This window comes from Orycteropus afer, unplaced genomic scaffold (assembly GCF_000298275.1).
Source record: "Orycteropus afer afer isolate SDZICR_OR568_19922 unplaced genomic scaffold, OryAfe1.0 scaffold00145, whole genome shotgun sequence".
In the NCBI taxonomy this organism is placed as follows: domain Eukaryota; kingdom Metazoa; phylum Chordata; class Mammalia; order Tubulidentata; family Orycteropodidae; genus Orycteropus; species Orycteropus afer.
The window spans coordinates 231,571-254,551 of NW_006921732.1; positions in this window are offsets into that span (position 1 = coordinate 231,571).

The following is a 22,981-nucleotide window of genomic DNA, read 5'->3' on the forward strand; positions in this document are numbered from 1 at the left end:
AGAAGGGACCATTCCCTGGAGAAGGATGTCATGCTTGGTAGGGTGGAGGGTTGACGAAAGAGGGGGAGGCCTTCAATGGGATGGATTGACATGGTGGCTGCAATGATCGGCTCGAGTATAGCAGGGATCATGGAGCTGGTGTAGGATCGGGCAGTGTTTCGTTCTGCTGTGTGTGGGACCTCTATGAGTTGAAAACAACTCAACGGCACCTAACAACAACAAACTTAGGTCATGTTGTCAGAAGGGACCATTCCCTAGAGAAGGATGTCACGCTTGGTATGGTGGAGGGTCAACGAAAAAGGAGAAGGCCTTCAATGAGATGGATTGACATGGAGGCTGCAACACCGGGCTCAAGTATAGCAAAGGTCATGGAGCTGGCACGGGATCAGGCGGTGTTTCGTTCTGGTGTGCATGAGGTCGCTATGAGTTGGAAATGACTCAACAGCACCTAACAACAACAACAACAACATTTTGTGGTATTTTGTTATGGCATCTCTACTAAACGAATACACCACTTATTGTGTGATCTTAAAGGAAGTCATTCTACCTACACAGACTTAAGTTTCTTTAGCTATAAAATAAAGAATATGAAATTAAATGAGATCTTATTATCTTTCATCTATAAAATCATAATGGCAAACTAATTAGAAAATATATTTGAGTAAGGTTGGACTTGATGTGTATCCTAGTTTTATTTAATTGGTGTGATACACATAAGATGTGTAATAAATGATTGCTCAATAAACTGGGGACAGGGAATGGGTCAGATAAATAACCAAACAACTCTGCCAAGTTCAAACAGAGTGATGTAAAGCAGCCTTACTATCTCAGTGAACTGCTCACATATCAGTTCTAACTGCAAAAGTCAATGTCTAGTAATGTCAAGGGGTTTTATAAAGTCAAGGAATAAGGTAGCAGAGTTTTTCATATTCCCAACACTGTTACCATACCTAACATGCAGCAAATATCACACGATGCCTAAAGCCATATTTTGATTCCCAGAGAACAGAGAAGAGCAGATCCAGAGGATGAAACAGGGGACCTGAAAGCTCATGTCAAAATGTGCTTGTGGTCTCCTGGGAAACTCCTCCAATTCAACAAGCTAAGAATATCATTCTACTTCCCAGAGACACTGCTCTGATATACACTATTAAAGGTTGACAGCTGCTCTTTAAACACACATGCATATGGTTGAGAAACTATCTACAAAGTCCTCAGCATACTGCAAGCCTAAAGAGACCTTGGACAATGGATACTTTTGCTTAGCATGTTGCCACTGTCACTGCTGCTGTTGTTTTATAACTACCATTTATGTGAGGCAGTGTAACATAGTAAAAACAGAAATAGCTTTGGAGTCAGAGACCAATATTAGATTTTTCTATTTTTACCACTTTGTCATTGTGTACTCTTTAGGAATTTATCTAAATTCTTTTAGCTACAGTTTCTGCACTTGCAAAATAGGAATTAATACTACCTTATTTCATAGGCTTTTATAAGCAATAAGTGAGAAATAAGTGAAGTCCCTAGTAGATACCAGTAAATAAATGTACATATTTGATATTCAAGAAATAGTCATAATTATAATAACTTTAATGATTACAACTGCATATAACTTACTGATTGATGAATATAAAGAAATAAAGCAGAGAGGTTTGAGAAGTACAACCAAAGTATGTAGGCTGCACACAGGGCAAAAGTAAGAAACATAGGTGGAAAAGAATAGTGGTCAGATCAGTCTATTTCAGGTCTAGTTAGTGGACTCACACATTGAGAACATTCTGAAATGTGAAGAAATAGTAATTCTCAATTAATGACCTTTTAAATAGTTATGCAGTTCTATTTTAGCAATCAAAAACAAGTATGAATGATACATGTTACAACATAGATGAACCCTGAAAACATTATGTAAGTGCAGGAAGCAGGCACAAAAGGCCAGATACTGTATGAGTCCACTTATATGTAGTATCTAGAACAGGCTATTTCAGAGAGACAGGAAGTAGATCAGAGGTGAGCTGGGGTGGAAGGAGGGATGAAAGAGGAGTTATATTGTCACAGGTATAGAGTTTCTGTTTGGGGTAATGAAAAAGTTTTGCAAATAGATAGTGGTGCTGGTTGCACAACATGTGAATGTAATTAATGCTACTGAATTACACATTTTAAATGGCCAAAATGGCTGATTTTGTCTTATATATACTTAACCACTAAAATGATATTTTAAAAGGGAAGGAACAAAAGAAATGCATCCAATGCAGATCTGAAATCTAGAAGTTCCAGAAATTCAAATTTCACTAACAAATGATTACTGAATAACTACCATTTATAACATACATATGGTGGCAGGTAGCAAACATTAGAAAAGGATACAAATCATTCATTCATTCAAAAATATATATCAAATTCCCATTAAGGATCAGTCTCTCTGATAGATGCTAAAGATAAGTGGTGAATTAGACATTCTCCCTGCCCACAAAATATTATAGTTGTATTGTGAGAGACATATAAGAATCTTATCTGTCTGCCTCAAAATATTCTCTTCACTTAGTCATGTTTTAAGTCAATATCTTATGACAATCTTTTCAGTCTTTTTTTATTATATATTTTTTTAATGCTACTCTCCCTCCTGTTCCTGCTTCTCCCTTCAAGGCCTTAAATATTTGAGTTCTTCAGATCCTTTTCTCTTCTTCTATAATGGTTAATCTGGGTTACAACCAATTATAGGTATAATTCACATTCAGAAGGTAAGAGTCAACAAAATTCTGGGCAATTAATAGATTGCAGGCAAGATACAAAATAGCTTCAGCAACAGGAATCCTAGAAAATCACAACACATAACACACAAAAAAAAAAACTATCAAGGAAAAAGTGGAGCCACTAGGTGGTATAAATGGTTAATATGTTTGCCTGCTAACTAAAAAGTTGAAGATTCAAGTTGACTCAAAGGCACCTCAGCAAAAAGGCCTGACAATAAATCACCCACTGAAAATCCTATGCAGCACAATTCTACTATTACATACATAAGGTTACATAAGTTGGAATCAACTTGGCAGCCACTGGTTTGGTTTGGTTTGGTTTGATTAATCTAGAAGTAGAGGAAAAATACAAATACTATAACCTGATCCATAATAGGTGACCCAATAAATACTGGAATATTTAATTATTCTTTACCTTTCTCTCTATCAATCCTTTCTACTTCCAACAGCCAGTTTCCTCCAAATCAGAAATTGTATGATTCTATATAATTCTAATGCACAATTATTTAGCAAATGCAATGGACTGACTAAAAAATAGGAAAATTCACAATAATGTACAGCTTCTGAATGATAAGACTGAAGCTGTCAAAGACTTCATATTACCTGGTTCTACAATCAACACCAACGGAAGCAGCAGTCAAAACATCAGAAGACATATTGGATTTGGCAAATCTGCTGCAAAAGACGTTTTTCAAGTACTGAAGAGTAAAGATGTCTCCTTGAAGACTAAGGTGTGCCTAACTCAAGTCATGTTTTTCAATTGCCTCATATGCATGTGAGAGATGGACAATGAATAAGAAAGACCAAAGAAGAATTGATGCTTTGGCATTGTGGTGCTGGTGAAGAATACTGAAAGTATTGTGGTCTTCTAGAAGAATGAACAAATCTGTCCCGGAAGAAGTACAGAAGAAGAAGTGAGAATGGCCAGACTTTGTTTCACCTACTTTGGTCATATTGTCAGAATGGTCCATCCTCTGGAGAAAGAGATCATGTTTGGTACAGTGGAGGGTCAGCAACAAAGGGGAAGGCACTCAACAAGATGGACTGATACAGTGGCTACAACAATGGGCTCAGGTATAGCAGGGATCATGAGGATGGCAAGGACAGGGCACTGTTTCATTCTGCTGTACATAATGTCACTATGAGTTGGAGATGACTCGACAGCACCTAACAACAACAACAATCTCAATAACTGTTAGTCTTCAGTAAAACTCAAAACTTTCATTAATAAACTCCATGGAATTTTTTTAGAGACTATGCAAAGGCATTCAACTGTGTGGATCATAATATATTAGGGATAATACTGCGAAGAATGGGAATTCCAGAACACTTCACTGTGCTCATGATGAACTTGTATATAGACCAAGGGGCAGTTGTTTGAACAAAACAAAAGAATAGTGCATGGTTTAAAATCAGGTATGGTGTGCATAAGGGTTGTATCCTTTCACCATACTTATTCAATCTGTATGCTGAATAAATATCCAAGAAGCTGAACTATATGAAGAAGAATGTGGTATCAGGATTGGCCAAAGACTCATTAGCAATCTGCAACATGCAGATGACACAACCTTGCTTGGTGAAAGTGAAGATGACTTGAAGCACTTACTGATGAGGATCAAAGACTACAGCCTTCAGTATAGGTTACACTTCTACATTAAAAAAAAAAAAAAAAAAAAAACACCTCACAACTGGACTAATAGCCAACATCATGATAAATTAAAAACAAGACTGAAATTGTCATGGATTTCCTTTTACTTGGATCCACAATCACTACCCACAGAAGCACAAGCCAATAAATCAAGCAACAAAAAAGAAAAGAAATCGAACATATTGCATTGGCAAATCTGCTGGAAAAGACTTCTCCAAAGTCTTAAAAAGCAAAGATGTCATTTTGAGGACTAAGGTGCACCTGATCCAAACACAATGGTTTCAATCACCTCATATGTATGTGAAAGCTGGATAATGCATAAGCAAGAAGAAGAAGAATTTGATGCCTTTAAATTATGCATTGTTAGAGAATTCTGAATATACCATGAACTGCCAGAAAAATCAACAAATCTGCCTTGGGAGAAGTACAGCTGGAATGCTCCTTAGAAGTGAGGACAGCAAGACTTCATTTCAAATATTCTGGACATGTTATCAGAAAGGACCAGTCCTTGGAGAAAGACATAATGCTTGGGAGAGTAGTAGACCAGTAACAAAGAGGAAGATTCTCAATGATGTATTGACAGAGTGACTGCAACAATGAGATCAAGCATAACAAGGATTGTTGTGGATGGAACAGGACTGGAAAGTGTTTCATATTGTTGTATCGAGGATCCCTACAAGTCAAAACCCAAAACTCCAAACACTGCCGTCAAGTCGATTTGACTTACAGCAACCCCTCCTTGGGTTTCCGAGGCAGTATCTCTACGAAAATAGATTGCTCAATCTTCCTTCTGAGGAGTGGCTGGTGGGTTTGAGCCACCAGCCTTCTGGTGAGCAGTGAAATGCCTTAGGCACTCTGCCACCAGTGCTCCTCCCTACAAGTCAAAATCAACTTAAGGAAACTTAACAAAAGTAGAGCACAGTAAGCTTAGACACAGAAAAGCTCAGGACCACGGACAGCTCAGCTCATTCATTTGTCAAGTTCATAAACACTTGTAACTAAAAAGAAAGGAGGAAATCAACATTTGTTGAGTGTTTAATCTGTAGCAGGCACTGTGTAAAGATTTTTATACATTATCTCATGTAACCTTCATAACATTCATATTGTCCCCATTTTAAAAACACAAAATTTTAGACTTAAATGACAAGGCTAATATCACATACCTATTAAATTGCAGAGCCAAAATTTAACCTCAAATCTGATTTCAAAGACTCTTGGTCTTTCCACTATTATGCTAAATTCATTCATATGGAATTCTTTTTCTTACCCTTAGGAAAATATTAATCAAATTTGTTTCACAAATTTTTCCCTAGAAACACAATCACAGAATGTTAGAGCTACAAGGGCCTTAGAGTTCATTTAGTCATCCAGCACACTCTACAATGCAATAAGTGATTAACTGAGGTCCCAGAGAAGTTAAGCCATGTGTCTAAGTTTAAGGCACTTGAATTTCCAACATTGGCAGAGTGTCATGTATAGAAGCATTTGGACTGATAATTTACAGGTATTTGTAATTCTCTATCAGTACAGAAAGAATATATGAACTGAGAAAAATATCTCTGATCCCTGCTCAATCCCTTCCTCTTAAATTTTACATCAAAATGGAGGTCAATTGCAGAGAATCTTGTATGATAAATGAGTTCTTTAAAAAAGAGTAACTCAGAAACTTAGAATGTCACTTCTCCCCAATCTAGGTTACCTGAAGTGGTATAAAGAGCCAGAATGTAATTGCAGCAGTTGTCAAAGTAATTGGCCACATTCGTGTATGTTGTTGTTATTGTTGTATGCTGTTGAGTCAATTCTGACTCATAGGGACCCTATGTACAATAAAACAAAATACTGTCCAGGCTTGTGCCATCCTCATAATCCATGCAGCCACTGTGTCAATCCATCTCATCAACAGTCTTCCTCTTTTTTGTTGACCCTCTACTTTACAAAGCATGATGTCCTTCTCCAGGGAATGGTCCCTCCAAATAACATGTCGAAAGTACATGAGATAAAGTCTCACCATGATCAGTGGCAGAGCTTCCAGCATCGCAGCAACACATAAACCACCACAGTATGACTAACTTAAACAGAGAGTAGTGGCATCATGGATAGAACACCAAAATCATGTTCTATTTCTCAAAGTTGCATAGATTTTGAAGCAAGTTGCATTTTCATAGAGCTAATCTCGTATGTATAAGATAAACAATCAGTCTACTTCTAGCTATAAAAAAAGTTTGCATTTCCGCCAAGTGAAATGCCAAAGGTTATGCTCATATGCCACATTAGGCAGGAGATAAACATGATTGCAATATTCCACATCAGTAACAGAAACACTAAAGAGACAAATTAGAAGCTTTGGATTGTCTTTGGAGAATTAGCTTTCAAAAGCAGCAAAAAAGAAAAAAATGACTGAGACATTTTCTCTGCTAAGTAAAACGTGGGTTTTCAGGGTTTTTTTCTTTACCAAATATTCTTCAATTTTGCAAAAACAACTTGATCTGAATTTACCACAATTTTCAGTCAAAGCATTAGATTACAACTTCACAATACATATTTGCATTGTAATTTTTCTTTATATATATAGTCAATTACACCTGAGTTCTTTCATAATTCAAAATTTTAAAAACTAACGGTAAAACAGAGGCAAAGTTTATAAATATGCATAAATCTTAAAAGTTGCAGTCTTCCTTCTGTCTAAAAACAAATTTCTACATACCCTTTACAATTCAAAGAACTGGCACTTCTGAGAATACTTCCATGACCCCTCATCTAATATAATGATTATGCAAAAAAAAAAAAAAGAAAGAAAAAACACCTACTCACAGCCATCGAGTTGATTCGACTCATAGCAACCCCCCTTAGGTTTCCAAGGTGGTATCACTATGGAAGTAGATTGCTCAGTCTTCCTTCCAAGGAGTGGCTGGTGGGTTTGAACCTCCAGCCTTCTGGTTAGCAGTCAAATGCAAGATACTCCTTTTCTGTATTTCCATAGCATTTTATACATACTTTTAAAATAGTAAGTACTTCAATATACTGTAATCCACATCTATATTTGTCTATCTGCCCTGAATGCAACTCAGGGACATACCTTCATCAACTTTGTAATTTCAGGCTAGTATAGTACTTGATATAAAATGGATGCTTAATATCTATTAAATGGATAATAAAATTGCTCCCTAATATTTATTAGACCTTTAGGTCAATCTCCAAAAGCTTACCTTGTACTGCCCATGCATGCAACAGTACTTTTTTTTTCTCATGGGAATATGGTATACTAATATTATAATCATTATTCTTAAGTAAAATGGCTGGATGATTTCACTGACAGAAATAGAAACTATATCAAAATTCCAGATTGAAGTTTCTTTATTTGGGAATCCTGTTTGCCTCATGAATATTTCCCTTATATTTTTAGGAAATTTTCCTTGTTTAACATCTAATGGAATTTAGCCTGTATGAGGTCCTTTGGAAACATGACATGGGTGGATTAAACCACAGAGAAATTGTAATTAGATTTCATGACTAGCTTGTAATCTCTGCTTTTGGAAAGCAGTACAAAAAGATGAAGATGAAAAGACTTTTCCCTAAAACAACAATATAATCATTCTTACAGTGCCCAGGATTGAGATGTAAGAAAAATCCTTCTATGTTCATATCCAACATGGAGCAAGTCAATCCATGACTTTGGTCTATGACGATTCATACTGTGAAAGAAATCCACTAGCAGCAGAAAGCTTAAACCATAATAAATAATATCAAAATATTTGGGGACACTGAATTTTACTGTAAACAGAAAGATTTTGAACCATTTTTTTATTTGTCTATCTACCTTTGCTATTCATTGTGATTAAAAGTATCAAAATATCTAACCACCAAGTGTTTGGTTCACTGAACCTGGGGGTTCAGGATCATACTTTGGAGGAACATTGAGGTCAATTGGCATAACGTAGTCCACAAAGGAGGTGTTCTACATCCTACTTTGGTTAGGAGTGACCGGAGTCTGTAAAGCTTTTCAGCCACCATCTAAGGCAGTCTCTCCATGTTCTAAGCACAGAAGAGTGAAGAAAATCAAAGATGCATGAAACAGTTAGTCCAGTGGAGTAATGGACCATGTGAATCTCAGTCTCTATGACCCTGACACCAGAACTAGATGATGTCTGGCTACCACTGCTGACTACTCTGAAAGGAATCACAGTAGAAGGTCCTGAACAAAGTGGGAGAAAAATGTGGAACAAAACTCAAAATAAAAACAAACAAACAAACAAAAAAGACAGGTTTACTGGCCTGACAGAGATTGTTTGAGCACTGAGGCTGTGGCCCTTAGTCACCCTTCAGTCCTGGAACTGCACTCACCCTCATGGCTCAACTTTCAGCCAAACAATAGGACAATGAGATGAACAACACAAGGAAGTACACAATCCTTAGAACAACCTACCATATGAGATCAAAAGGGCAGCATTTGCCCAGGGATAAAACTCAGAAGGCAGGAAAAGAGAAGAAAGAAGGACAAATGAAAATGGCAAACACAGGGGGGAAATGGGAAGAGTGCTGTTACATTGTGGAAATTGCAGTCAATATCACAAAACAAAATGTGTATGAACTATGGAGTGAAAAATCAATTTGCTCTATCAACTTTTATCCACGTCACAATACAAAGTTTTTAAAATTTATTTAATTATATACCCCCCCCAAAAAAAAAAAAACTCACTGCCGTCAAGTGGCTTCTGATTCACAGCGACCCCTCCTTGGGTTTCTGAGATGGTAACTCTATGGAAGTAGATTGTCCAGTCTTCCTTCTGAGGAGTGGCTGGGGGGTTTGAACCTCCATTCTTCTGGTTAGAAGTCAAATGCCTTAGGCACTACACCACCAGAGCTCCCTATTTAATCATATGTATATGTATGTATGTGTGTGTATATATATATATATATATATATATATACACACACACATATACATATACATATACATATACATATATATATGCGACTAACCAACCAGTTGCCGTTAAGTCCATTCCATGTTCAAGGTAGAATTGAGCTCCACAGCATTTCTGGGTGGATTCAAATCACCAACCTTCAGCTGATAGGGAATCTCCAATCAGGGAATCTCAAAATAAAGGAGCCATCCTTTATTTTGACAGATCCTAAACTTGACCCATAGTCATATATTTTTTTGGGTTATGGAACACATGACACTATATTGTGATGATTATTAACATGCACAAAAATTGAGCATGCCTCAAAAGTAAATAGAAGAAAGATATAGAACTGGATATGCTAAAATAAATATAACATATTGAAAACCACTTACTTCTTGAGCTTTCATACAGATATGCAAGGATAGCTTCAAAATAAACAGACCTATAGCCCAATCTCGCGAGCTCTGGTAGCGTAGTGCCTAAAGTACTTGACTGCTAACCAGAAGCCTGGTGGGTCAAACCCACCAGCCACTCCTCTGAAGGAAGGTTGGGCAATCAACTTCCATAGTGATACTGCCTTGGAAACCCAAGGAGGGGTCGCTATGAGTCAGGTCCAACTCGATGGCACATAACAAAAACAACAACACAGCCAAATCTCAGCAGCTCTGGTGGCACAGTGCCTAAGGCATTTCACTGCTAACCAGAAGGCTGGTGGTTCAAATCCACCAGCTACTCCTAGGAAGGAAGATTAGCCAATTTACTCCCATACAGATACCACACCTCGGAAACCCAAGGAAGGGTCACTATGAGTTGAATTGACTTGACAGCAGTGAGTTTGTTTTTTTGTTTTTGTTTTTTAGCCAAAGCTTAACTCTCACTTAAGATGAGTTTAACTTTGAGCTTGCTTACAGAATTCTCACATAGGATTCTGTTATGAAAAAGAAAAAGAAAAAAAAAAAACAGCCCATTGCCATCATGTTGATTACAACTCATAATGACACAATAGAAGAGTGTAGAACTGACCCACAAGGTTCCTAAGGCTGAAATCCTTCTGGGAACTGACTGTTACATCTTTCTCTTGGCAGATTTTTATAAGAATTAAATAAAATAATATATATAAAGAATTAAGTGGAGTATGTATTTATTGTCATTATTTCAAATCTTGTCAAGATTTACCATTTTACCATGAGAAACTTGAGCGCACATGTGTGTGTGTGTGTTGCTGGATCTATACCCAGTTAAACTTTATTATGTGAAAAATCTTTTCTTTATGATATCTGAAAGGGAGTATTTGTTGCAATTATTTTACTTAGAAACATCTTATACACATAAATACATGTAATCATTTATACATACACAAATAAATCAGTGTACGATAAGAACCCTTATAGATAATGTGGTTTTATTATTTTTTCTGTTCCCTCAGTTTACATTTATATACTAATGTAAGGTCTATCACCAAAAAGTCCAATATTTCATATTTTCATGAAGGTAATGTTTTCTAAAGTTACACAACTATTCAGTGTCAGACATATTACCCACCAAAAGGCATTTCAATTCAATTAACTTTCCCATTAATCCTGTTGTTGTTGTTGTTGTTAGGTGTTGTCAAGTCGTTTCTGACTTATAGTGACCCTATGCACAGCAGAATGAAATACTGCCAGGTTCTGTGTCAGTCCCATTAATCCCAGCCAATGTTAAATCAACTTCCTTTATAAATAGTCAACACATGCAAAACTCCCTTAATTATGTAGTATCTGACTAATGTATACATATCTTAGATGTCAAATTTTTTAACTGTCAACATAAGATGAGGACTAACTTAAATAGTCCTTTTCCAACATCAAGGTATGTTTGTATGTATGTGTGCATGTATACTGCATATGCTAGTAAACATGTATAAGGAAAATAAACATTACCTTCTACATTTGACACTGGTAACAACTAGCCTTTAATTCCCACCAGCAGTATATCAAAGCTAGGGACAAAGTCAATGGCAAAGAGAAACTAGAAGGAGCTATTACAATGCATGAAATTCATGTGTTACTATTTTCTATTGACAAGATTAATAAAAATGTCATCTTTAAACATAAAACTCAGAATATTATACATTTGTCCTACTTAAGTCAATAGTTATAAAGTTTCTAACTCTTTTTCATGTAAACAACTTTAAAGATTATTTCAGCAAGAATCTCTCTGCCCATACTACCTATACTGAAATTTTCTGAGCAATAACAAAACAATTAATCACTAACGATATTACAAAAGTTCTGTGCTGATGTCTAAACAAGCACTTAACCAAACATATAGGAGGCTTCAAGCCATCTGACGTATAACTTGAGTGCCTAGTTGGTAAACAACACCTTAGTAAGTGCTATAAACCAGAAGCAACATCTTCAGCAATAAAGAACTTTTTAATCTAAAACAAAAAACAAAAACTCTTCCTATCCATGAATTTAAAATTGGAAGGGGGGGGGATGCTAATTCTACCAATCTTTATTCTAAAAAGACCACAGCACTCTTTTCCGAAAATGACTACAGGTATTTCCACAATTTTGTTCATTTATACTTCATTACTTCAATTAACTTGAACTGACAGCTGGTGGCAGACCATTAAATCTCCATTTATATACTAAGCATTTATATAGTAAGGTCTCTGGTAGCATAGTGGCTAAGGCACTTGACTGCTAACCAGAAGGCTGGTGGTTCAAACCCACCAGCCACTCCTCAGAAGGAAGATGGGGCAATCTACTTCCGTAGTGATACTGCCTCGGAAACCCAAGGAGGGGTCGCTATGAGTCAGGTCCGACTTGAAGGCACATAACAACAACAACATCACCAAAAGGTCTAATAATTCATATTTTCATGAAAGTAATGTTTTTCAAAGTTACACAACTATTCAGTGTCAGACAGACATATTACACTTAACAAAAGGCTTTACAATCCAATTCACTCCATTAAATCCCACAAAATGGTGTTAGGTAAGAATCATCATACTCACTTAAAACTGATTACATTGAGGATTACAGAAATTACGTAACTTGTCAATGTCACTTAACTAGTAAGTAGTGAAGCTGAGATAAATAAAACTTTGTTACGAAAATGTCTCAAGCTGGGCAATAAGAGTTTACTAAGCAATCCCAGTTAATAATCAATATTGTATGAACAAATTTATAAGTTTATACTTTTTATCTTATTATTGCTATTAAATTTCATCATTGACAACTGCTGCATAAGAATATACATATATATTATATATATATATTATATATATATTATATATAATATATATATATATGTATTTAATTCTATCTAAGAGGTAGCAGGGTATCTTAGTGAAGTGCACAACAGGAGAAGGTGGCCTAGTTCAAATCACAGATATGCCACTACCAATTGTTTAATCTTGGACAAGTTAATTAACAGTACTGTGCTTCAGTTTCTCCATCAGTAAGATAGGGATAAAAACAGTACCTATTTCCTTATATATTAAGGTAGTTATGAAGAATAAATAAGTTAATATTTACAGTTAAAAGTGTTTGACATATAGTATGTGTGAAATAAATGTTTATTAAACCTACACACATATACATATGATTACATCTGAACATAAAGAAAACAAAAATACTCAGAAATGAGCCATCATGATAAATGGAGAAAATATTGAAGTTATTAAGGACTTCATTTTACTTGGATCCACAATCAATGTGTAGGTTAATACTAGTCAATAAATCAAATGATGCAAATCTGCTGCAAAAAAAATATTAAAAAGATGTCACTTTGAAGACTAAGGTGTACCTGACCCAAGCCATGGTATTTTCAATTGCCTTGAATGCATGTGAAAGCTGGACAATGAATAAGGAAGACTGAAGAAGAATTGATGGCTCTGAATTTTGGTGTTGGTGAAGAATACTGAATATAACAAGGACTGCCAGAAGAATGAATAAATATATCTTGGAAGAAGTACAGCCAGAATGCTCCTTAGAAGTGAGTATGGCAAGATTCTGTCTCACAAAAATTGAACATATTATGAAGAGGGACAATCCCTGGGGAAGGGCTTCATGCTTGGTAAAGCAGAAGGTCAGTGAAAAAAAGGAAGACCTTCAATGAGATGGACTGACACACTGGCTGCAACAATGGCTCAAACATAGCATGACTGTGGGGATGGCACAAGATCAGGCAGTATTTCTTTTTCTTGTACATTCAGTTGCTATGAGTAGTAACCACCTCAACGGCACCTAACAAGAAGAACATAAATACATACGAATTGACTCAGCAGCAACGGCTTTGGTTTGGTGTTTGTGTATATATACATATATGTAAGTATGTGTGTGTGTATATATACATATATGTTTCTCCATAAATGTAATGAAGAAAATTAAGTATGGAAAAGAGGATGGAGAGATAGGTATAGGTTGATATTTTCGATAGAGTGGTCAAAAAGGCCTACATAAAAGCGGACTTAAGCAGAGACCTAAAAGAAGAAAGGTAGTAACAGTCATTGAGACAACTGAAGAAAATGTGTTCCAAGAAGTAAAACTAGCTAGAGAAAAGTTCCAGAGGAGGGAATGGTGCCAGCTTCAGTAAAGGCAAAGAAAATAATATAGTTTAAATAAAGTGAACAACAAAGATAGAGATAGGTAATAGTGGGGGAGGTAGGAGATCACATATGACCTTAACAATCAGTGCAAAATGTTTAGATTTCATCTAAAGCATGGGAACCCATATGAAAGCTTTGCTCTAACCTACTTTTAAAGAATCATTCTGCCTGATATCTGGGAAACTGACTACAGAGAATGTACAAGTGAAAGGAATAGGACAACTAAGTAAAAGCAATAGAACAGCTAGCCATCAACATTTGGACTGACATGGGTTGTGAGAAAAAATATTAACTCATCTCTCTCTCTGTGCTCATTACCATACTTCATTTTCCTAACAACTTTTAATGTGAACTATAAAGATTATTTCAGCAAGGATATTTCTAGAGATTATGCTAATGATGAATCAAGAGTTCCAAAAGATGGAATGGGAAAGTCTAGGGAATTAGGGACAGGTAGAAAGTGAAATCAGTCAGGGAAGGAGGAAGGTTGTTTCCAGCTATAAAGAAACGAGGCCCTGAGTTATAAAGAATAACCTGTGATCAAGGGTCTGTTGTGACTGAAGTAAACAGAGGAGGAAGAAGTAAGTCTTTTGTGTGAATACTGAGGGGAATAAAGGATGGGAATATCATGAGGAACACACAGCTACGGGTCCCCCTCTTCACTCCAGCAGATGGGAGGAAAGAAGTGAAGCAAGTTTGAAATCACATGTAAGCCATTATTTCAAGATAATTCTATGGACACAGTCATATACAATTTAAATAATGCTCATTAAACAGTTCAGTGGAAATCACTCTGGAATTAGAATAAAACTTGAGTTGGAGGTGCAGTGCTGCCATTTACTATTGCATGACTGATAAAATCACTTCACTTGAGCCTCAGGTTTTAATTCTAAGAAACAAGAATAATAATACCTACCACAAAGGGATAAGTGAATGAAATATCTAGAAAGGTACTGAAAACTATTATAATGATATGTGTTTATTTTCGAGATAGTAATGCTTACAGCCAGGATATTTCTTTGAAAAAGGAATGGCCAGAGTTTGTCTTAAATACTTTGGTCATGTTGTCAGAATGAACCAATCTCTGGAGAAGGGTATCACGCTTGGTAAAGTAGAGGGTCAGCAAAAAAGAAGACAACTGCCAATGAGATGGACTGACACTGTGGCTGCAATTATGGGCTCAAGCATGGCAAAGATTGTGAGGATGGCACAGAACCAGACAATGCTCCATTCTGCTGTACATAGGGTTGCTATAAGTTGGAGCCAACTCAACAGCAACCAACAACTAACAACAACAACAAGGTTTACCTGGAACTTAGAAGAAGACCATGGTGATAAAAAATGTGGGGTGGGGATTTGGTTCATCCCCAACAAGTTCAAGACATAATATGTTTAAGCCAAATGATAACCACCTGTTAACACTGACATATACTTTGCCACTGAAGATAGATTAATCTAACAATTATTAAAGAAAGAATAAATATTATATAAGTAAATACTCTGAATACAGTCATGTTTGAGATCTTTTGGAAGGAAATGATATTGATAGAATGAGAAATAATTTACAAACAGATTGTATATTTAGTAAAATACTATTTTACATTTTATATGAAATGTTGAGTATATTAAAAAAAATATTAAAGCTGGTATATAACAGCCTATTAATTCAACAACTATTTATGCCAGGAGCTGTTGTTCTATGTGCTGGGGTAATGGTGACAACCAAAGTAAACACGGTACCTACCACTCTCATGGAATTTTATCTCATTGTGGGAGACAAGTAAGAAAAAGGTGACAGATAGATGACAGATTATAGATAGATCCAGATTTATACATAGATATCCTTGGCAGTGCAACAGTTAAGCACTCAGCTGCCAATTAAAAGGCTGGACATGCACTATGAACTTAGACTTAAAGCCTCCAAATTATAAGAATAAACTCCTGTTTGTTAAGGTCATCCAATTTGTGGTATATTCCTGTCAGAGTGGCACTAGGTAACCAGAACCCCAAGGCTGTAAATCTTTACAGAAGCAGACTACATTATCTTTCTCCTACAGAGCAGCTTGTAGTTCAAACTGCTGACCTTTTGGTTAGCAGCCAAATGTTTTAAATACTGCTCCACCAGGGCTCCCTTGCAGGTTGGAAGGCACTCAAGATATGACTGAGGAAAAGCTGTTTCCACAAAATAGAGTTAATCTTCATGACCTGAATGGAGTAAATCTTTTGGAACTTCATTCGCTGATGTGCCACAACCCAAAACGAACATCCATTAGTAATCAGAACATGGAATGTAAGAAGTATGGATCAAGGAAAATTGGAAGATATCAAAAATGAAATGGAGCACATAAAGATCAATATCTTAGGCATTAATGAGTGAAAATGGACTGGCATTGGCCATAGCAAATCAGACAATCATACGGTCTATGCCAGAAATGACAAATTGAAGATGTATGGTGGCATATTCATAGTCAAAAAGAACATTTCAAGATACAACCTGAAGTACACTGCTGTCAGTGAAAAGATAATATCCATACATCTACAATGGAAGATCAGTTAACACAACTAATATTCAACTTTACATAATAACCACTATCACCAACAATGAAGAAACTGAAGTTTTATGTATCAACTTTTGAAAACTAAATTGATCAAACATGAAATCAAGATGCATTGATTATCTGTGATGGGAATGTGTAAGTTGGAAACAAAGAAGTATCAGTGGTTGGAAAATATGGCCTTAGTGATAGAAATGATGCTGCCGATTGCATGACAGACTTCTGCAAGATAAATAAGTTACTTATTGAAAATACCTTTTCTCACAACATAAATAGCAACTATACATGAGGACCTTGCCAGATGGCAGAGGAATCAAATTGACTACGTCTGTGGAAAGAGACAATGGAGAAGTTGAATACCATCAAAACAATGCCAGGGTGACTGCAGAAGACACCATCAATTGCTCCTATGCAAGTTCAAGTTGAAGCTAAAAAATATCAAAACAAGTCCACAAGAGCCAAAATATGACCTTGAGTATATGTATATATTCCACTTGAAAATAAAGACCATCTGAAGAATAGATTTGAAGCACTGAACACCAGTAACCAAAGAAGACCAGAGGTATGGTGGAAGGACATCATACATGAAGAAAGCAAAAGTTCATTAAAAAGACAGGAAAGGAAAAAAGACCAAAATGGATGTCACAGAAGACTCGGAAATTTGCTATTGAATGTAGAGTAACTGATGCAAATGGAAGAAATGGTGAAATGAAAGAGTTGAACAAACTTCAAACAGTGGCTGAAGAAAATGAACTATCACTGCCATCGAGTCAATTCCAACTCATACCAACCCCCATTGGCTTCCCAAGGCTGTAAATCTTTACAGAAGCAGATTGTCCCCATCTTTCTCCTGGAGATCAGATAGAGGGTTTGAACTGCCAACCTTCTGGTTAGCAGCCAAATGCCTTAGCCACTACACCACCAGAGCTCCTTCATGAAAACAAGGTAAGCTATTATTAAATATTTAAGGCTGGCAGTTCAAACCCACCAGCCACTCCCCAGAAGGAAGATCAGGCAATCTACTTCCATAGAGATACAGCCTCAGAAACCCAAGGAGGGGTCGCTATGAGTCAAATCGACTCAATGGCAGTGAGTCTGGTTTGGTTTAGGGTTAAAATTATTAAATATTTAAAGACCTATGGTTTAAAATCAGGAAGGGAGTGCATCAGGGTTGTATCCTTTCACCATACTTATTCAATCTGTATGCTGAGCAAATAATTCAAGAAGTTGGACTATATGAAGAAGAATGTGGCATCAGGATTGGAGGAAGGCTCATTAACAACCTAAGATATGCAGAAGACACAACTTTGCTTGCTGAAACTGAGAATGACTTAGAACACTTACTGATGAAAATTAAAGACTACAGTCTGCAGTATGGATTACACCTCAATATAAATAAAACAAAAATCCTCACAACTGGACCAATAAGCAGCATCACGATAAATGGAGAAAAGATTGAAGCTATCAAAACTTCATATTGCTAGGTTCTACAACAATCAACACCAATGGAAGCAGCAGTCAAGATATCAAAAGATGCATTGCACTGGGCAAATCTGTTGCAAAAGACCTCTTTCAAGTGCTGAAGAGCAAAGTCCCTGGAGAAGGATATCATGCTTGGTAAAGTAGAGGGTCAGTGGAAAAGGGGAAAACCATCAATAAGATGGACTGACACAGTGACTGTAACGATGGGCTCAAGTACAGCAAAGAGTGTGAGGATGCACAGAACCAGGTAGTGTTTTGTTTATTGTACATAGGGTCTCCGTGAGTCTGAGCTGACTCAACAGCACTTAACAACATAAAAGTTCGATGAATAAAAATAATTAATAGCAGGCTACCTACAACCACTTAGTTCAAGTGAAATGGATTGAATGCACTAAGACTCACTTAAAACAATGTAATTAGAGGACAATTAAAAATTCAAGTCAATAATCATAAATTTTAAGCATCAACAAAGATTAAATTATAACCAGCAAGCTAAGGGGTGGGGGATAAGCACACAAAAGAGTGAGTGGTAACTATCCTAAATATGAAATAAAGGATATTACTGAATCAGTTCATAAATATTTATTTAGGTCACTATGCATTAGAATCAACTCAGTGGCAGTGGGTTTGGGTTTTGGGGTATATGGAAGGCACCCTGCACATCACAATATACATGTAAGAGTAGTATCTCAGGTTTATGTTGTTGTTGTTATTGTTAGCTGCCATCGAGTCAGTTCTGACTCATAGTGACCTGATGTGTGCAGAACAGAACTGCACACCACAGGGTTTTCAAGGCTATGACCTTTAGGAAACAGATCAACAGGAATTATTTCCAAGGTGCCTCTGGGTTGGTTTGAACCACTAACCTTTCTGTTAATAGTTCAGTATTTAACCATTGGGACACCCATGGACACTCTATGATTTAGAGTGCTTATTATATGCTCTAGTGGCATAATGCCTAAGCCATTTTACTGCTAACCAGAAGGCTGGCAGTTGAAACCCACCAGATACTTCTTGGAAGGAAGATTGGTCAATCTACTTCCATAGAGGTATTGCCTCAGAAACCTAAAGAGTTACAGGTCAGGATCGACTTAACAGCAATTAGTTTTATTATATGCCAGGTACCATTCTAGTGGCTTAACAATTACCAAGATAGAACAGAATCTGGGCCATAAAACAAGTCCCAATAAATATAAAAGGATTGATGTCATACAAAGTATGTTCTATGAGCACAGTAAAATTGAATACAAAATTAGCAACAAAGTGAAATTAGAAAATCCCCAAGTGTTTAGTAATTAAATAACACATCTAAATAGCTTAGGGGTCACTGAAGAAGTCAAAAGAAAACTGAAATAAATGAAATGAAAAACACCATATCAAAAATCTCGGGATACAGCTAAGGCACATTTACCAGCTCTGGTAGCATAGTGCCTAAGGCACTTGACTGCTAACCAGAAGGCTGGCAGTTCAAACCCACCAGCCACTCCTAGGAAGGAAGACAGGGCAATCTACTTCCGTAGTGATACTGCCTCGGAAACCCAAGGAGGGGTCGCTATGGGTCAGGTCCGACTTGGCAGGATATAACAACAACAACACTTCCTACTGCTGTAGGAAGGAGCCCTGGTGCCACAGTGGTTAAACACCGAGCTGCTAACCAAGAGGTTTGTGGTTTGAACCTACCATACACTCCATGGAAGAAAAGACCTGATGATCTGCTCCTGTAAAAATTTCAGGCTAGGAAACTCTATGGGTCAGTTCTACTCTGTCCTAAAGGGTTGATGTGAGTCAGAATTGACTTAACAGCACACAACAACAACAACGCACACAACAACAACAACGAAGAAATGTAAAATATGCTATGTTCATGGACTGAAAAACTCAATATTGGTTTTTCCTGTTTATTTGTTTGTATTTACTTTTATTGTGGTGAAAACAAACGCACCAAGATATAACAACTTCTGCATTTACAGCTCAGGGATATTGATGACATTTTTCCTTGTGTTCCATCATTATTGCAATCCTTTTAAAAAAATATTCCACTTCCATTAGCATAAACTCAATGCTCCACAAACAAAAGCTTCCCCTTTTTTTCCCCTCTCTCCTACCACTGGTAACCAATAATTATCTTTGGGGTATGTAGATGTGTGTGTGTGTATATATATATACATTGTTGTTGTTGTGTGCCGTTGAGTCAGACCCGACTCATAGCGACCCCTCCTTGGGTTTCCAAAGCAGTATCACTACAGAAGTAGACTGCCCCATCTTCCTTCCGAGGAGTGGCTGGTGGTTTTGAACTGCCAGCTTCTGGTTAGCAGTCAAGTGCCTTAGCCACTATGCTACCAGAGCTCCCGTATATATATATACACCCATACACATACACAGACATGTGTGTGTATGTACTTTGGTATATATATTTGGTATATGTATGTGTGTGTATGTACTTTGGCATATGTGTGTGTGTATACACACACATACATATATATGTGTGTGTGTATACACACACACACACACACACATATATATATGTATGTATGTATGTATGTATATCTAACCTATCTAGGAATTCTCCCTCCCCTCCCATCCCATCCCTATTAACCAACAAAGAAAGTTTCCTTCCATGTATAAACTTCTTCCTTGACTTTTGACAATAGTGCACTAATAACAATATCTGTTTTTCAGTGATTGACTTATTTCACTCAGCAAAATGTCCTCCAATTTCATCCACATTAAGATTCAATATTGTTAAAATGATAATCTTCCCAAATTAAATGTATAGATTCCAAGGAATTCAAATCAAAATCCTAGAGAGTATTTTTACAGAAATTCACATGCTGATTCTAAAATTCATATGGAATTACAAAAGACCTAGGACAGCCAAAACAACATTGAAAAATAAGAACAAAGTTGGAAGACTTACACTACCTGACTTTCAGGTGTATTACAAACCTATAGTTATTAACAGAGTTTGGTACTGGCACCAAAGGAAACAAATAAATCATTGAAACACAATAGAGTTGAAATAGATGCAAACATATACGACCAACTGATGTTCAACAAAATTAGAAGGCAATTCATGGAGACAACAAATAATGTTGGAACAATTGGATATGCTTATGAGAAAAAAAAAAAAACTTAATCCACACCTTGTACTATAGATAAATATTACTCAAAGTGAATCACAATCACAGACCTAAAATTAATACCCAAACAATGAAATTTCTAGAAAGAAATATTAATAGAAAAAATCTTTGTGATTTTGAATGAGGCAAAGATTTCTTAGATATATCTCCAAAGTATGGTTGGTAAAAGCAAACTTTGATAAATTGGACTTCATCAAAATTAAGAACATCAACTCTTTGCAAGATATTGTTAAGAAAATGAAGAGTCAAACTACTTACTGAATGAAAGTACTTGTAAATCATATATCTTATAAAGAACTTGTATCCAAAATACTTTAAGATCTCTAAAAACTTGATAATATGAAAATGAATACATTTTTTTAAAAAATTGGCAAAAGATTTAAAGAGATATGTCACCAAAAAAAAACAAAAGACATATATAAATGGCAAATAAGCACATGAATAGATCATTACTCATTAAGAAATTTCAAATTAAAATTACAAGGAGCTGCCACTACACATCTATTAGAATGTTTAAAATCAAAGAGACTGATCACACCAGTTGCTGCCAGCAATGTGGAACAACTAGAACTCTCACACACTTCCCATAGGAATGTAAACTGGCATATCCATTTTGGAAAATAGCTTGGCAAGTTCTTAAAAAGTTAAACATACATCTACCATATGATATAGTCGTTCCACTCCTACATTTTTACTGAAGATATATGAAAACAAATGTTCATATAAAGACTTCTACATGGATATTCATCACTGCTTTATTTGTAACAGCCAAAAATTGGAAATAGCTATGAAGCAACTGGTGGGTTTGAACCACAGATCTTCTGGTCAGCAGCCAAATGCCTTATCCACTACACCACCAGAGCTCCATGGTATTTCTATGGATATATGAATGGTTAAACTAACTGTGATGTAGCCATACAATGATATCTACTTAGCCATAAAAAAGAATAAACTATCAGTACAGAGAACAATATGTACAAATCTCAAATAATTATACTGAGTAAAGGAAGCTAGACAAATCAGACTGCATGGTTCCATTAATATGATTATGTTGTAGCTTGCCATCGAGTCAGACTCAACTCATAGCAATCTCTCTTTGGGTTTTTGAGGTGGTATTACCACGGAAGTAGATTGCCCAATCTTCCTTCCGAGGAGTGGCTAATGGGTTTGAACCACCAGCCTGCTGGTTAGCAGTCAAGTGCCCTAGGCACTAAGCAAACTAACTTAGAAGAGATTGTTGCTTAGGTAGGGGTTGTTATGTTGTTGTTGTTAAGTGCCGTCGAGTCGGGTAGGGGTAGGGAGAGGGAATAAGGAGGGAATAAAAACAGGTGTGAGAAAACTTTTGGAGGCAATGGATATCTTCCTCACCTTAATTATGGTGATAGGTTCATGGGTATAGTCATGTATCAAAACAAATCAAATTGTGTACTTTAAATATGTGTCCTTTACTTATGTCAACTATACTTCAATAAAGCTATTTTTACAAAAGGGATATAGGACTAAGACATGAATCTAGGTAGCTCCCATAATCTGTCACCACTGTCCTATGGAGGCATAATATGTAGTGGGGAAGGATACTATAATGGATTGAATTGTGTCCCCCCAAAATATGTGTCAAGGAACTCTGGTGGCATAGTCCCTAAGGCACTTGACTGCTAACCAGAAGGTTGGGGGTTCCAACTCACCAGCTACTCTGTGGAAGGAAGACTGGGCAACCTACTTCTGTAAAGATTTACCACTTCAGAAACCCAAAGGGGGCCCCCAGGAGTCATAATCAACTCGATGGCATGAGGTGGTTTGTGCTGTTTTTGTTTTTGTTAAAATATGTGTCAACTTAGCTAGCCCATGATTTACGTGTAATAATATAATTTACCAGTTACATAATGATGTAATCACACCCAC